This window comes from Macaca nemestrina, chromosome 7 (genome assembly GCF_043159975.1).
Source record: "Macaca nemestrina isolate mMacNem1 chromosome 7, mMacNem.hap1, whole genome shotgun sequence".
NCBI lineage: Eukaryota > Metazoa > Chordata > Mammalia > Primates > Cercopithecidae > Macaca > Macaca nemestrina.
The window spans coordinates 135,088,883-135,106,198 of record NC_092131.1 but is presented as its reverse complement, the minus strand read 5'-3'; the positions used below and the strand labels follow the sequence as shown (position 1 = coordinate 135,106,198).

At 52.5% G+C, this 17,316-nt stretch overlaps 1 long non-coding RNA gene across 5 annotated transcripts in view; it reads left to right on the top strand.

Moving 5' to 3' along the window:
* The first annotated feature begins 3,685 nt into the window (after positions 1 to 3,685).
* LOC105488151 (uncharacterized) overlaps positions 3,686 to 17,316 on the top strand; it is a 47,708-nt gene continuing 34,077 nt past the window's right edge. For 3 of the 5 annotated variants that reach the window (XR_011626417.1, XR_011626416.1, XR_011626415.1), the window contains exon 1: positions 3,686 to 13,178. This is a non-coding gene — a long non-coding RNA (uncharacterized lncRNA). The remainder of the gene's footprint in view (positions 13,179 to 17,316) is intronic. The other 2 variants (XR_011626418.1, XR_011626419.1) reach the window with 2 other exon arrangements.

Genomic DNA, 17,316 nt, shown 5'->3' with positions numbered 1-17,316 from the left:
TTCTTAAAGTGATGCTTTGGATACTGCGTAAGTGGTGGCTCTGTTGACGTGGATATAGATTCTGGATATATATGGATGTGGCCTTGGATACAAATACAGCTGCAGATGCAGAGACAAATGAGGATCTAGATAGAGATACATATACAGATACGGATAGAGATATAGTGTGTGTGTGTTTTGAAAAAAAGTACAAGCATGTCTAACATGCTGGCCTGTATGGTATATTCCTCCTCTAGGACTTCATGTTGCTTATTGTGAAGGACACAGCTTTGTCCGTCTTCCCACCAAGAACTTACATCCTCCTATGCAGATAGTAAGGAGAGGCTACGTGATCCAAGGCCCATGGGGATTGCCACTAAAGGGCCCAGGATAGAAAGAGATGGGTTTTAAGGAGATCAGAGCCAGCTTCTTGGAGGAACAGAGCCATATGAAATGACTCAAAACTAAGTTCATGGAGTACAGCTGTGATCACATGACTCCCCACCTCCCCACTGCCCATAGGAAACAAAAAGCCTGCAGCCTGGCAGATGTGGATAAGGCTCATCATCATTCAGCTGGGCCCTCCCTCTCTATCCCTCAAACTGCGGGGTAGCCCAGCCATGCCTGACTTCTGTGCACCCAGCCTTTTCTCATCACTGTGCCCTTGGCCCAGATCACCTTTCTCCAACTTCTCTGTTATCAAAGTCCTACACATCCTCCACCCAGCCTCACTCTTTCTTTAAGTTTTCAGAACCCAGGACTTTTATTTCCGGGGTGCTGGGAGCCCATATGGCCTTGTCTCATGCCTTATTACTGCGGCACAAGCTGCTGGTTATCTGCTAATCTCCATCCTTCCCTTCTTCTGTGGCAGGGGTCAGCAAGTTATAACTCATAGGCCAAATCTGGCCTGCTGCCTATTTTTGTGCTGCCTGCAAGCACGAAAGTATTTCTTTTTTGCGTTTTCTTTTTTTTAGGACAGAGTCTCCCTTTGTCACTCAGACTGAGTGGAGTTGCACAGTCTCAGTTCACTGCAGCCTCGACCTCCTTGGCTCAAGAAATCCTCCCTCCTCAGCCTCCTCCAGAGTAGCTGGGACCACAGGAGCAAGTCACCATGCTGGGCTTTTTTTTTTTTTTTTTTTTTTTTTTAGTTTTTTGTAGAGACAGGGTCTTCCTATGTTGCCCAGGCTGGTCTCAAACTCCTAGGCTTAAGCAATCTGCCCACCTCAGCCTCCCACAGTGCTGGAATTACAGGTCTGAGCCACTGGGCCTGGCCTTTTTTTACATTTTTAAGTGACTGAAAATATAAATATTTTGTGAATCATAGAAACTATATAATATTTAGATTTTATTGTCCGTAAATAAAATGTTATTGCAAGTACAGACAGGCTTATTCATTTCTATGTCTATGACTGCTTTCACTCTTTTGTAGTAGGGTAGGCAATGCCACAGATAATGTATAGCTTGCAAAGCCTGAAATATTTACTGCCTGGCCCTTTAAGAAAATGTTCACCGACCCCTGTTCTACAGTGTGAAAAGTCTGTTTGTTTCTGTTGGGCACTTGGGCTGCCTTATTAAAGACTGCATTGCCCAACTTCCCTCGCACCACCTAAGTGTGACATGGGACTAAGTTGTGACAGTGGGTTGTAAGTAGAAGTGATGTTACCTAAGGAAAGAGGACATGTCCCTCCATCTCTTTCCTCTACCCAGAATGTAGACAGGAGCCCATAATGGATATCCCAAGAGGGCAGAGTGGCAAGATGGAAGGAGCCTGGGTTCCCAGGTGACCCTGGAGTAGGATCGCCATCCCAGTCTTGGAGAATGTACCCCTGGAGAGCCACACCAGAGAGCAGTCAACTCCACTCTGACATGACCCTGACTAAGGCACCTCACATTCACCTCCCCCAGCAGAAAACAGGCTCCCTGAGGGTAAGGGCAGAGCCTGCTTCTTTCACCAGAGCTCCCAGAACACGGCCCAGCACATTGGAGACCTGGGTGTGCCCCTTACTGGCAAGTGACCTGTGGCAAATGACCTGCCTGGCCCATTTTCTCTTCTATGAAATCAGACTTAGTACCATACTCACAGGATTATTGCCAAGTTTACTAAAATGTGTGTAAAACCCCAGCCCTGTGCTGGTATGTAATAGGAGCCAAATACATCTTGGCTATTGTCAGCTATTAAGTTTTCCGAAATCCGATCCTGTCCCCCACCTCCCTGCTGTAAACCATGGCTCCCTGGTTCCCCTAAGTTTGAACTCAGTACAATGACCCGCAAGATCCTTTATACCCCGATGCTGTCCACCTCCCCAGTCTCACAGCTCATCCTCCAAATGACTCAGGCATGTGCCCCTGCCCTGGCATCCCGTCCTTCATAGCGGGGGTTGTCTTAAGGTGGGAGTGAATGAGAGAAATGTGCTAAGTCCAGATGACCCCTTGAAAATGTCTTCAGTCACTCATAGGTACAGTACCCGGACTCAGTACCTCTCAGTACGTCCAAAACAGTCTTCCTCCAATGTGGGAAAATGTGGTTACATCTTCAGTTGAGCACCAGATAAAGTAGCTGGCTTGCGTTTAGGGGCCTCATGGGATAAAAAATATGCGTCTTTAATCGGTGGAGCCACCCTCCCTGAGGATTGAAAGTTCATGCGATGCTTCTCTACTGTACTTTCAGTCCTTGTCGTGTGCCCTGTCTTCTCATGCCCAAGCCTTTGCACCTGCCACTCCTTCCACCTGGAATACCCAGCCTGCCTCTCCCCACAACAAGGCCCATTCCTCTTTCAGGCCTCTGAGCAGGTGCCACTTCCTCCAGGAAGCCTTCCCTGGCTCCCATCCATATACCCTGAAACGCCTCTGCCTGTGCAGTGGCCTCCCACTGTATGGTCACCACCTGACTGTCTCTCCGTCTTTTTATCTTTTTCACCAGGTCCTTCCTTCTCTTTTGCTCACTGCTGAATTCCCAGCGCCTAGCATCGAATTTGGTGCGCAAGAGGTGCCCAGCAAACGCCTGTGGAATGAGTGAACGGTGGGGACCGTCAGGGCTGCCTCTGCTTGCACCCGCGGGCAGGCCGGGGAGGGCAGGAAGGAGAGCGCTGTGGGGCCTTCCCTCCCCGCCGTCCTCCCAAACCCTTTCCCTGCCCAACAGGGCGCCACTGGCCTGTCCCACACCCTCTCTGCCGCCTGCCCAGTGACCTAATTATTGTTTTTTCTTCCAGCCCCGCGGAGGGGAAAACAGAAATTCCTGGTGGATGACACAGGCCCGGCGGCCGCCTGCGAGCAGAGCACGGGACCGGCTGGGCCGGCTTCGCCCGCCCTGAACCCGCCGCCCGCCCCGCCGAGGGCCGCGGAACCCGTCATCAGCTAAGTACAGAGCGGGCGGCGGGCGGGGCGGCGGCCGGGGAAATTGCCGGTTCCCGTGCCCCGCGGGGCCTGCGGGCGCCCCGAGTCTGGGGGGCCCGGGTCGGGCGGGCCGGGGTCCGGGGGATCCCGGGGGGTCGCGGGCGGCCCGGGTTCGGGTGCGCGGGTCCTGAGCTCGAGGATGGCCCCCGCTGGGGAAGGAGCCGCTGGCAGCGCAGGGGCCGCGCGCGGGGCAGGGGGCGGCGGCGGCGCCGGCGCGGGCGGGGAGGGAGGGCGCGGCCCCGGGCGCGGGGCCAGGTCCGGCGGCCCCGGGCTCCGCGGGGGACACGCGGCGAGGGCGCGGGGCTCTCGGCACTCCTCTCCCGTGGCGGGGCCCTGCCCCGGCTCTTAGAAAGAGCACTGGGCTCTGAGCCAGAGCGCCGTGGGGCCAGCGCCCCAGCCCTTAGTGGATTGCTTCATCTGCCACTCATGTCCTGCGCCCTGGAAGCTGCAGAGACAGCCTCGGCTCCCCGTGCAAGCGCTGGGCTGACAACTGACAGCGGCGACGCTTGGAATGAGACGTCTAACAGTCCAAGGGTCAACCCTTTCCACCAGGCCTGGCAGATCATAGATACTCCTTTTTCTTAACCTTATTAAGAAAAAAGGCAGTCACTCATGCCTTCTGCCAACAAATATTCATTGAGCACCTACTATGCGCTAGACACTATGTTAGGCCTTGAGGATGGAGGGGTGAATGAGACAGACAAAGCCTCACGGTTTTTTGGTGGAGACAAGCAATAAACACTTGAATACGCATCTGAGACAAGATAGCGCTGCAGATGGTGATGGGTGTCAGGGAGACCCATCACCTGAGGCCAGGAGGAAAGGCGTTGTGGGAGACAGAGGAGTTGTTCTATATAAGACTCAGTGGTCCCAGAGGAAGGCCTTCCTGGGACAGTGCCCCTTAAGCTGAGACCCGAGTAAAGTGTGGGATTCAGCAAGGCAATTTTCTAAGGGAAGGGTTTTTAGCTAAAGCAGACAGCAGGTGCAAAGGTCCCAGTCTTCTCCCCAGCCCTTGCTGGTAGAATGATCTCTCAGGCTCCTGGACCCCCAAAGCACAAGATTGCACCCCTTCTTCTGACAAGGGAGGAAGCGTGAAGCCCAGATCTGGAGTCAGACAGACCTGGCTTTACATTCTGGCCCTGCTGCCCACTAGCTGTGTGACCTTGCACACGTCACTTAGCCTCTCTGAGTGGTAGTTCCTGCATCTGTCACATGGGGGGAATGATGCTCTGTTCTTTACAGGTTTGTGTGAGGATTCAATGAAGTAACACCAAAATGTTGCAAGCCCAGACTTGGGCATCCTTATGCGCTCAAACGAATGATCTCTGGGATTCCTAAGAACTCAGCTTCTGCTTCTGAAAACTAGGTCTCTCTCTAACTCGGACTGAAAAGCGAATTTACCTTTCCCCACCCTGGCGGCCAATGAGGGGTCCCATGGTAGAACTGTGTGAAACTTGGACAAACTCTGGGAGAGGGGTCCCAGCTGGGGTCTCCTGTTGGATGCCCTTTGGAACTCAGAGCCTCGTTAATAGGAGGAGAGAGGAGCAGTTGATTGGACAGCTCCCCACCCAGTCAGCCACACTATTCGAGTCTCAGCCAGGCATTTGGTGGAGTTCAGAGAGGAGGCCTCCAGCAAGCCCAGGTCAGGGCCAAGCTGTCGCACTGGTGAGGTTCATACTTCACATTCTCACCCTCTTCCCTAGGCTTCCCCTCCCTGCCTCCTTTGCTAAACTTGTCCTTCCTTGAGAAAGGACAGGAGGTCAGTCGCTTTACAGTGACTAAGAGAAGACATCAGTCTTTGGAGATACTCCCTCATTTGACATGTGGGGAATCTGAAGCCCAGAAATGGCAGGGCTTTGCCAGAGGCTACACAGCAGTCCTGAGGATGAGAATTTATGCCAGAAACCCTTGATCTAGGGCTGTTGTCTATGGTACTTCATGGCCTAGTTCTACCCATTTTACACATGGAACAAACCGGGGCCCAAAACTGTAACATAAGCCAGCAAAGGCTTCCCAGGCCAACACTAGCAATGAGGAATGAGGAATGTACTTTAGGCGGGGCTTGGGGGAAATGGGATCCCTCCGGGACCCCTCCAATTATTCCTAGACCCACCTGCTTTGACGATGATCTCTGCCCTCATCCCCCCGCTGGCCCCGCACCAGGGAAAAGACACCTGGAGGGATCTGTAGCTATCAGCTCTCCCTCATCACCCAGGAATCCTAAATCTCCCCATCCTGACAGATCAGCCCAGTTGGGGCCCAGATCCACATTGGTGTCCTTGTCTGTCTGACTCCCGTGAGAGCTGGCTGTGATGGTTGAGCACCTGGAGGCCACTAAGGTCAGGCTGGGCACCACCTCACACTACCCCAGGGCTCTAGACCAATGCCCAGGTGGGAGCTTTTTCTCAAGACTTGGACATCAACAGCCAGGCCTGGCACCAAAAGCCTCTCCTCACCTGCAATGTTTGCTGCCAGCTGCTCTGAGGGGTTGCGTTTTATTTGTTCATTAGCTCATTCATTCATTCTTTCTTGCATTCAATATCTCTAGAGAACCTGCAAGGTGCCAGGCACTGCCCCACACATTGAGGGTGGAGCAGCAAACAAGATGGTGAGGCCCTGCCTTCTGGAGTTCACTTTCTGGGGTGGGGAGACAGGCAGTAAATCAATATACAAAAGACAGAAGATCAGACAGAGATAACAAGGTGAGGGGGTGGTGCATGATGGGGGTGTTCTTTTAGACCAGGTAGTTGAGCAGCCACCATGAAAAAGTGGGGGTGGCGGGTCGGGGGTACCTTGCCGATGTCTGGGGGAGAAATATAGAAAGAGGTGCCTGCAGATGTCAAGGTTGTGAGGCAGAAACATGCCTGGTGTTTTGGGGGATAGCAAGAAAGGTAGTGTGGCTGGAGTGAGGGGGACAGATGAGTGCGTGGGCAGGGATGAGACTGGAGAAGGGAGGGGCCGCACAGTGTGGGGGTGGGCGGACAGGGGACCCTCAAGGCACCGAGCTGCCCCACTTATTCCATGTCAGCCTCTGTCCAGCCCCTGCCTTGGGTGCACTGTGCCGTCCCGGGCAGCGTGGACATACCCCAGGAGCTCGTTATACAGCAGGCTGTCTGAGGGGCTTCTCTGCTTCCCCCGAATCCTCACACCCCTTTCACTTGTCCTAAAAGGCAGGATTAAAAGGATGGGAGGGGAAGCTGGCCTCCCCTGGGAAGATGCTGGACTCAGAAATCTCTGAATTCTAGGCTTCACCTCTGAGTAACTGCATGAACTTGGATGAGCTACTTAAACGCTCTGAACTTCCGTTTCCATATCTGGCTAAATATACCGACTACACAAACAGCTACGAAAGCTAAGCGTCCACCAGCCCCTAACCCAGCAGGTACACTCCTAGCTACAGACCCAAGAGAAATGAGCACGTGTGTCCAAAAGGCACGGACAGGGTGTTCTTGGGGGTTGTTCACAATGACCCCAAATGAGTCAACCCTGAGGTTCATCATCAGAAGAATGGCTGAAGCCGTGTGGGATAGTTGTACAGTGGAATATTGCACAGCAACAACATAAAGAAACTACTGATAGATGAAGCAACATGGAAGAATCTGACATTTTGTTGAGTGAAAGAGGCCAGACACACAAGAACACGAGCTGTGTGATTCCATTAAGCTGAATTCAATAATAGGTGAGGCTAGTCTGTGGTGAGAAAGGTCAGGATAGTGGTTACCCTCGGGGGTGCTGACTTGGAGGGGGACTGAGGGAAACTTCTGGCATGTTGGAAGTGGTTTATAGCTTTTTTTTTTTTTTTTTTGAGACGGAGTCTCACTCTGTTGCCCAGGCTGGAGGGCAGTGACACCATCTCGGCTCACTGCAAGCTCCACCTCCCAGGTTCAAGCAATTCTCCTGACTCAGCCTCCCGAGTAGCTAGGACTACAGGTGCCCAGCACCATGCCCGGATAATATTTGTATTTTTAGTAGAGACGGGGTTTCACCATATTGGTCAAGCTGGTCTCAAACTCCTGATCTCAGGTAATCCACCTGCCTCAGCCACCTAAAGTTCTGGGATTACAGGCGTGAGCCACCACGGCTGGCCGGAAGTGGTTTATATCTTGATCTGGTTGGTATCACATGCGTTTATACCTATGTGAAATTTCATTAAGCTTGAGCTCATCAAACAATTTGAGATTCATGCAAGTTGTACCATATATAAGTTAGATTTAAAAAAAAAGGCGTTTCAAAATGCCTAGTGAGCTGGTGAAGGTTAAATGGGATTGAGAATGTAGCTACGCCTGCCTCAAAATAGGGCCTTGTGAATGTTCCTGGCTCCCTAGAGCCACTCTGAGGGACAAGGGGTGCCCTCCAGCAGCCAGGCTTTGTCTAGACTGTTTTGACATCAGCTGCTGTCGACTGCTGTGACTGCCGTGACAGAGCATCAGCCAGGGTCAGGTGATATTGTGCTGTGCTGTTGGGTTTTGTTTCGTTTTGTATATATATATATATATATATTTTTTTTTTGCTTTATTTTTCCGTTGCTTTGCTTTGTGATGAGAAAATTATTGTGCTTATCATCATTTATTTTATTTATTTATTTTTGAGACTACAGTCTCACTCCGTCACCCAGGCTGGAGTGCTGTGGTGCAATCTCAGCTCACTGCAACCTCCGCCTACCAGATTCAAGCAATTCTCCTGTCTCAGCCTCCCAAGTGGCTGGGATTACAGATGTGCATCGCCATGCCCAGCTAATGTGTGTGTGTGTATTTTTTTTTTTTTTTTTTTGAGACAGAGTCTCGCTCAGTCGCCCAGGCAGGAGTGCAGTGGCCGGATCTCGGCTCACTGCAAGCTCCGCCTCCCAGGTTTACCCCATTCTCCTGCCTCAGCCTCCCGAGTAGCTGGGACTACAGGCGCCTGCCACCTCACCCAGCTAGTTTTTTTGTATTTTTTAGTAGAGACGGGGTTTCACCGTGTTAGCCAGGATGGTCTCGATCTCCCGACATTGTGATCCGCCTGTCTTGGCCTCCCAAAGTGGTGTGTGTATTTTTAATAGAGACAGGGTTTCGCCATGTTGGTCAGTCTGGTCTCGAACTCCTGACCTCAAGTGATCCACCTGCTTTGGCCTCCCAAAATGCTGAGATTGCAGGTGTGAGCCACCACGCCCAGCTGCTACTTATCATCATTCAATGAGGCAACTTGCTGGCGTTCAGGTCCCCAGGCCTGGTGTGTGCAGCAGAGACCCTGGAGTGGGGAGCCATCCCCTCCCTTTGCAGAGGAGCAGGGCTCCCCAGAGATGAGCTTGGGAGCCTTGGGTTCACCCAGCAATGGAGTGGCAATCCCCACCCCCAGCATTCCTTGGCCCACATCCCCAGTGCCCCCAAGATCAACTGGCTGGAGACAGCTGCACCACTTGTGCCTTTCCACCCTGCCCCAAAGTCACTGTCCCAGGCCCAGAGTGGGGAGTGATGTCCCCAAGGCAATACAGGAAGTCTGCAACAGAGCCAGACTAGGCCAGGGGAGGCAGGGAGAGTAAGAGGCTGAAGGCCTGGGCCACCTAGGGCACCAGCCAAGCTTCCTCCTTGAGCCCAGGTGGGGAGGCCCTTCCTGAGCAAAGGCTAGGGGTCTGTGTCCTCTCCCTGCTCTGAAGAAGGGGAACAGTTATAAGATTAACGAGGGAAGTACTTTTATCATCAGCTCAGTATCGGGGTGAGCATCGTTCCTTCTTCGCTGCCTTGATCACTCCCTGTGGTCTTCTAGTCATTGGCCTGATTCTTGGGCTACAGTCCACTCCCCTGCATGAGACTGGAAGCTCCTTGAAGGCAGGAGATGTGTCTATTTTATTCCCCACTGGATTTCCAATGGCTGTGTGAGAGATGAAGGCGTGGATGCTGAAGAACCACTCTGAAAGGGATACCAACACTGAGGGAAGCCAGTGCCAGAGAAGGAAAGGAAGGGTTACTTCTGGAGTGCGTGGTATTTGGGGCTGAGCCTTTATGGTTGTGGAGGTTTCAGGGAAAGCTGGCTGAGATGGGGTTTACAGGAGAGGGGGGGAGGCCCTGCAAGAGTGAAACCTGGACACCTGGAGATGCCAGGCCCTTCCTCTATGAGCTGAAGGTCCCTGATACTGGTGAGAGGCCAAGCTGAAACCTTTGGCCAGGGGTCAGGTGTAGGGGAAGGCAGTTCCTGGGTCCACAGGTACTGGAAGCCTGGGTGCCTACTCTCTGCTGTCCATAGGACTCCCAGTCCAGCTGGGAGAGGTGCTCCTTCTCCCTGGGGAGGGTAGGCGGCCCAGGCCTTTTCCACCAGTCACACTGGCCCTTCCATTATGGCTCTCCCTTGGAGCTTCTATTTCTAGGAGTTCCCTGTGAGCCTCCAGCCCTCTCCCTTGCTATGTGACCCAGAGAAACCCTCCAGCCCTCAGAGAGGGTCACATAGAGAGGGAGAGGCAGAGCTGGGACTAACTCCAGGCCAGGACCTCTAGCTCCACCTCCACCAGGTACAAGGTCCTTATTCAGGCTGGCTGCCACGGGGTGGCCCCAGCATCAGGTCCCACATTCTCACTGTGGTTCAGCCAGGAGCCCAGCATTCCCACACTGCCCGGGGGGACTTCTGTTGTCAGGGGCATCTTCCCTGGCAGTGCCCACGGCCCTACACCTGAACCTGAGTTCAGGGCGCTGAGAGTGCTGGCTTCAGGAAAGCCTATTCTCTGGGTCTCTACGAGGGTCTCTTCTGACACCCCCATGAGACTAGGTCTTCCCCAGGGCAGGGCCTGTGCCTCCTCCATCAGACTGGAGACTCCCTGTTCACAGTCCCCTCAAGCTTCAACTCTCCAGTCCTGTGGCACCGAATCTCACTCCAGGATCCCCCAACACCCTCAAGGCTGGTAAGATACACCCTCATGCACCTCCTACTCCAGGCCAGACCTCTCCGCAGGCTGGGGGTGGAGGCCTGGCCTGGGTCAGGTAGGGGTGTGGGGGGCAGATCTTCCAGCCCCCTCTCCCTGGAAGGCCCTTGTGGTCACGGACCACATCTTGTTTGTTCCCACGTCCCCCGTGCCAATTGCAGAGACTGGCCTAGAGTGGGCTCTGGTGACACGAACAAGGAGGATGTAGAGAAGGTGACTTGGGATGTTCCCTGAGGGGATTCAGAAAGAAGTTCCAGGCCTCCAGATCCCCATCCCCGCCAGCTCCCCAAGAGCCACAGTCTGGAATTCCACTGAGGGAGACATGTCTTTGACATTCTCTTCCTGGGAATAATTCAGAGGGTTCATTTACGATGCTCAGACCCGGAGGCTTTAGGGACTTTTGAGTCAAGAAACCGGGGTAGAAACCTGGGTGCTGGGAGATCTGGGCAGGGGTGGGTCTGCCAGCCTGCTCCTCAGCCTCCAGTGGGGAAGGGGTGAGCCCCCAGAGCGGGACTGACCTCCAGACAGGCTTGTGCTGCGGGAGCCCTTGGGGCCTATGGGAATAGCGGGGCCTCTGACAGACGCTTTATCAGGCCCTGTCGCCAGCGTTATCTGCGGCTTCTCAGCAAAGAAGGAGCTACAGTCACTCAGACCACTCCAGGCTGGGAACAAAGCAGCCGAGTCAGCTGGCGTCCCATGGCTCTACTGCCAGACCCGTAGGCTCGGCAGCCTGCGCCCCAAGCTGGGTGTTCAAGGAGGTGGCTGGCCCAGCCAGGCGACGGCTGGTCTGCTGGGACTCCCCCGATCAGAGCCTGCCATCACTGGGACCACCTCCCTTGAGCCTGTCTTCAGAAGGGGGATGGGGCATGGGGTCACTCCAGTCCTTCCAGGGCCCTGCTGAAATGTCAGCCACAAAGGATGGGACACAGAGGGGCCTGTCCAGGAACAATGGCCAAGTGTCGGCGTGGGATGAGGGCTGGGGCAGGGCTGGTCAAATGTTTACTTGGAATGATTTGAGTGGGCACCCTCAGGCCACGGGGGCAGCTGGCGCCTGGCACGGAGCCCCTCTACCCACTCTCATGGGGCACTGCAAGGATTCAGGCCCACCCCAGATGGGGCCTGAATGAGAAAGCACCCAGAGAGGGCAGCCAGCCAAGGCCTGGGCATGGTCTTTCTCTGTCAGTCTCTGCCCTCTGTTGGGGAGAAGCGGGAGCTGGGAGGGCCAGCTCCTCTCATTCAGGAAGCACCTGCTTCTCTGGTCTCCTGCAGGGCTGCCAGGAATGGTTGGGCAGATCACGCACTGCAAAAGGGCACCTTGTCGCTGAAATAAGTGGATCTGAAATTCGTGCAATGCGGTAAGGGGCTGATTTAGTCCAGAGGCTGCTTTTTGGCAATTTTCTGCTAGGAGAGGGCGCCATTGTATACGGGGCACTGGGGATGACAACATGGTTCTTCTGGTAGGAGCTCACAGGGTATTCGGAGGAGGGTTGCCAGATGTAATACAGGATGCCTAGTTGGATTTGGGTTTCAGATAATCATCAAATATACATATATAAAATATGGGATATTATAAACATTATACATGTAATGCTTTTAGTATAAGTCCCATGCATTATTGCAATGTCTGAAGTGTCATAAGGGACACCTCCCCCCGGCACGTAGGGTTAGGGCCCTGGGGCCATGCGGGAGGCTTAGCAGCCGGGCAGTGTCAGTGTCGCTGCAGAGGAGCCCGACAGGCAACAGGGACAAGATGGAGTGTGGCCTTGAAGTGCCGGGAGTGAGCGGGGCCAGGTGGGGTTGTGAGTGGGGCGCGTACTGTGGCAGGCTCCCTCTGGCGGCCGTGTGGGGAACAGGCTGCAGGGCGCCGCGGAAGAGGCCACTCCGTGAGGAGCCCCGGGCAGGGAGCGTGGAGCTGGAGAGAAACGGCTGACTCTGGACATCTGAACTTTTTATGATGGAGAACGGTAAACGTACACAAAAGTAGTGAGACGAGGCACGCCCATGTCCTCATGACCCGCGTCAACCATCATCAGATCATGGCCAATTATGTTTCATGTAAACCTCTCACCCCTCCCAGCAACGGGATTATTTTGAAGCAAATCCCAGACTTCATATTATTTCATCCATAAAAATGTCAGTATATATCACTAAAAGATAAAGCCTGGATGTATTTTGAAGCTGGAGCCACCAGGAATTTGCCCGGAGCCTTCAAGCCGCTATTAAGAGGGAGGGGCCCCTACCCCAGGAAGCTTCACACTGTGCAATTAGTTCCCCGCTCTTCTGACCACCTCTCCTAGAACTTTCTAGTTTTTTCTCCCCTAGGATAAGTCTTCCTAGGCCTGAGCCTGTTCTCTCCCCGCTCCTGACTGTGCACCCTCCTTGAGGATGCCCCCTGGGCTGTGGTCTTGGGCTCTCCAGAGCCTCCTCCCCAGAGTTCAGAGCGCCCACAGCCCTTTCCTCTCCGTAGTCCCTAGATAACGGGATTGCCTAAGTGTAGGCCTTCAAAGATGACCCCTCCTGGGAATTCAGAACAGGCAGGCACCCTGGTGAATGAGAGGAGAGCTCACAGGAAGTCACAGAACGAGGGTCAGGGACACCGATTCGAACATGAAGATACTACTAAGCGAAGAGGAGGCTCTTTGCTCTCCAGAAGGCCACCTCCTCCAGGAAGCCGTCTGGCTCTGCCTCCCTGGGAGATTTTGGGTAGGTCAATTCCCCTCTCCGGGCCTGAGACAGGAACCAGTTCCTTACACAGAGCTTCTCCTTTCTCTCTCTCCTCTCAGATTCTGCACCTGCAAAGTCCCTTGGCAGGGAGGAGCTGAGGGGCAAACTGGACTCGGAGGGAGACTGCCAGGACTTTAACTTTCGACAGGCATAGTAACCGCACTTTACAGGAGAGGAAGGTGACGTGGGAGAGGTAAAGCGACTTGACGGGTCCGCCAGTGTGCAGGGCGCACAACCAGGATTTGGGGGCAAGGCCAAACCCTCAGCCCTGGGCCCCAGGTACCAGCCGGCTTTCAAGGGCCCACACCTCTGGGCAGAATCCGGCTCAGCGGTCCAAATCCCGCAACCCTGCTACCTCCCAGCCTCCCCCAGCAGCTCTGGGAGGCCAGTGCCTCCCTCCCCACTTCATTTCACTCTGGCCCCCTTCTGTGGGCTGGGCGCAGTGGGCACCAGGCACGCCATGCTTTTCTCTCATTCGGTCCTCGTGGCAGCTCAGTGAGGGACTGTCCCCATTTCACAGAAGGGGAAACGGAGACTCCGAGAGGCGCCAGGAGCTGCCCAGGGCCACACAGCTCTGCAGTGGGGGAGAGAGGATGGAGACCTGGTGCTTTGACTGCAGGTGCTCCTTCCACTGCGTGGCAAGAACCGGCTTAGAACAGTTACCTATCTGAGGACCCAAGACCGCATGCTCGTCCTGGCTTTAGGAATCCTTTCTTGTTTTTTCTTTTCTTTTCTTTTTTTGAGATGGAGTCTCACTCTGTTGCCCAGACTGGAGTGTAGAGACACGATCTCCGCGCACTGCAACCTCCGCCTCTCCGGTTCAAGCGATTCTCCTGCCTCAGCCTGCCGAGTAGCTGGGATTAGAGGCACCCGCCACCCCACCCAGCTAATTTTTGTATTTTTAGTAAAGACGGGGTTTCTCTGTGTTGGCCAGGATGGTCTCGATCTCCTGACCTTGTGATCCGCCCGCCTCGGCCTCCCAAAGTGCTGGGATTGCAGGCGTGAGCCACCGCGCCCGGCCTTCTTGTTTTTTTTCTTACCAATAACTCCTTTATCATGTTTCAACCACATGCTCTCACTTGATCTTCCTGAAACCCCAGCGAGACAGATCTGATGATAGTTCGACTTTTATGGGCGAAGTGCCGCAAGAGACCAGCCAGGGTCGGGGTCCTTGTTCTGAAACTTTCCAGATTGTCCCCAGGCTCGCGTCGCTCCCGGGAACGGCCAATGGACGCTTGTGTTCTTCCAGCGCCCCCTACAGCCTTGCAATGGCATTAAATCACCCTGCTGGGCCAATTAGTTCTGCTTGAAAAGTTTTCTGTCTTCTCCATACTTTGCTGCTGAATCTGGGATTTTCCCTTAGGAGTTTGGTTTATTATTTATTTATTTATTTTGAGATGGAGTCTCGCTCTGTCGCCTAGGCTGGAGTGCAGTGGCACGATCATAGCTCGCTACGGCTCAACCTCCCGGGCTCAGGCGATCCTCCTGTCCCAGCCTCCCAAGCAGCTGGGACTGCAGCCCATGCCACCATGCCAGGCTTCCCCTCACAAATTTGGATCCACCTCGTCCCTCCCTGCTCAACATATTTAGCAATAGTTAAAGCATGTTTATTTTCTGAAACTTTGTCTTCAGGAAAGTAAGATATAATAAAGGCTCAACCAATTGGGGAGGTTGTCAGGCTTGAGAATCACAAGGAGTGTGGATCGCCACCAGCCTGGGAAATTTTAAGGGTGAGGTCTGTGTTCCCCCATCGTGCTAGTCCAAGGCTCTCCCAGGAAAGGGATTGTGTCTCCCTCAGGCTCCCTTGCCCGCCACATCTTGATGAGGCTCTTCAAAGCAATGACAGGGGCAGTGAGTGGGGAAGAGGTGGCCTCTGGCCTCTGCTTACATCTTGCGGTGGGTGACACCCTGTGCCTGCAACAGAGGAGGGGAGTTCTGTGTTCCCTGAGGCTCCTGCGGAGATTAGAAAGAGCCAGAAAGACCTGGCAGGTGCAGCCTGGGGCTCAGAGTCTGCACATACAGGCCTTTCTCAGAGCCCAGAGGAACTTGAACATGGGCAGCAGTGTGAGCGAATCTTTCTGACGGGGGCATATTTGAGTGGAAGACTGCTGTTCCAGGAGGCAGGAGCCTGGGATGACATTCACTGGAGAAGGGGGATGGGCCAGAAGAGGAGAGAGGGAAAGGCCAGCCTGTGTCAAAGGCCCCATGGTACCCAGGTCTCCCCTCTGAATGTCCTGCCACCAACTAGTCACCCCAACTCTGAGGTCCTGCAGGTTCCTCAACTCCTATCTCGAACATTCCCGCCCACACCTACCCCTCCTTCTGGGTTACTCCTCTTGGTTCATTCATTCATCAGGCATTCCACCTACACGTAGTTGATCATTTATCAAGTGCCAGGTGTATTTTGCTTGTTTGTTTGGTGGGAGTTTATTGAGGTACAATTTACATATTGTAAAATTCACCCTTTTTTAACATACAGTTATATGGGATCTGACAAATGTATAACAGATGTGTAAACACTGCCACAATCAAGATATAGAATATTTCCATCAACCCAGAAAATTCTTTCCTGCTCCTTGTAGTGAACCCCTCCTCCCACCTCCAGCCTCAGACAACCTCTGATCTGTTTCCTGTCCCTATAGTTTTGCCTTTTCCAGAATGCCATGTACATGAAATCATACAGTACATAACCTTTTGAATCTGACTTCTTTTGCTGGGCATCAATGCTTTTAAGAGTCATCTATGAATACGTTGCATGTATTCATAGGTGTTCCTTTTCATTGGCAAGATGGATTGCAGTGTATAGGTATACTACAATATATTTTTCTATTCACCAGATGATAAGCATTGAGTTGTTTCCAGTTTTTGGCAATTATTAATAATGCCACAGTAAATGTTCGTGTGTAGGTTTTTGTGCAAACATAAATGTTCATTTTTCTGGGATAGATGCCTAGAAGTGGAATTGTGGGTTCTCTTGTAAATGTATGTTTCACTTGATAGAAATCTGCCAAATTCTGGCTAGGCTTGGTGGCTCACGCCTGTAATCCCAGCACTTTGGGAGGCTGAGGTGGGTGGGTCACTTGAGATCAGGAGTTCGAGACCAGTGTTGCCAACATGGTGAAACCTTGTGTCTACTAAAAATACAAACATTAGCTGGGTGGTAGTGGCTCATGCCTGTAATCCCAGCTACTTGGGTGGCTGAGGCAGGAGAATCACTTGAACCCGGCAGGGCGGGTGCGGGTGCGGAGGTTGCAGTAAGCTGAGACTGTGCCGCTGCACTCCAGCCTGGGTGACAGAGTAAGACTCTGCAGAAGAAAAAAAGAAAGAAAAAAGAAAAGAAAGAGAGAGAGAGAAGAAAGAAAGAAAGAAAGAAAGAAAGAAAGAAAGAAAGAAAGGAAGGAAGGAAGGAAGGAAGGAAGGAAGGAAGGAAGGAAGGAAGGAAGGAAGGAAGGAAGGAAGGAATCTGCCAAATTCTTATTCAGAATGACTGTACCATCTCCAAAGCCATAATAACCTTTGAAGTTTAAACTTTAACTTGAGTGTCTTGAAAAATACCAGGAAGAATCTTATTCCTAACTGGAAGGATCACTTTTTTTTGGCAAATGAAAGTTTTCATTTCTCCAGGGTAGATGGGTGTGGAATTGGTGGCTTGTATATTAAGCATATTCTATAAAAACTGCCAAACTGTTTTCCAAAGTGACTGTAGCGTTTTGCATTCCTCTAGCAATGTTTGCATTTTTATTTTTCCACATCTTTATCAGGTGCTAGTCTTTAAAAATGTTTTATTATGAAAATTGGTAATATCTACAAAAGTAGAAAGAATAGTATTAATATAACGGGTCTCCGTGTGCTCATCACCAGTTTCATCAATTACACTTTCATGGTTTATCTTTTTTTTTTTTTTAAATGAAGTTTTGCTCTTGTTGCCCAAGCTGGAGTACAGTTGTGCAGTCTCGGCTCACCGCAACCTCCACTTCCCAGGTTCAAGGAATTCTCCTGCCTCAATCTCCTGAGTAGCTGGGATTACAAGCATGCGCCACCATGCCTAGCTAATTTTGTATTTTTAATAGAGATGGGGTTTCTCCATGTTGGTCAGGCTAGTCTTAAACTCCCGACCTCAGATGATCCTCCGCCCGCCTCAGCCACCCAAACTGCTGAGTGCTGAGATTACAAGCATGAGCTACTGCACCTGCCATTTTATTTTTTATTTTATTTTATTATTATTTTTTAGACAGGGTCTCACTCTTTCACCCAGGCTGGAGTGCAGTGGCATGATATCAGCTCACTGTGGCTTCAACCTCCCAGGCTGAAAGGATCCTTCTGCCTCAGCC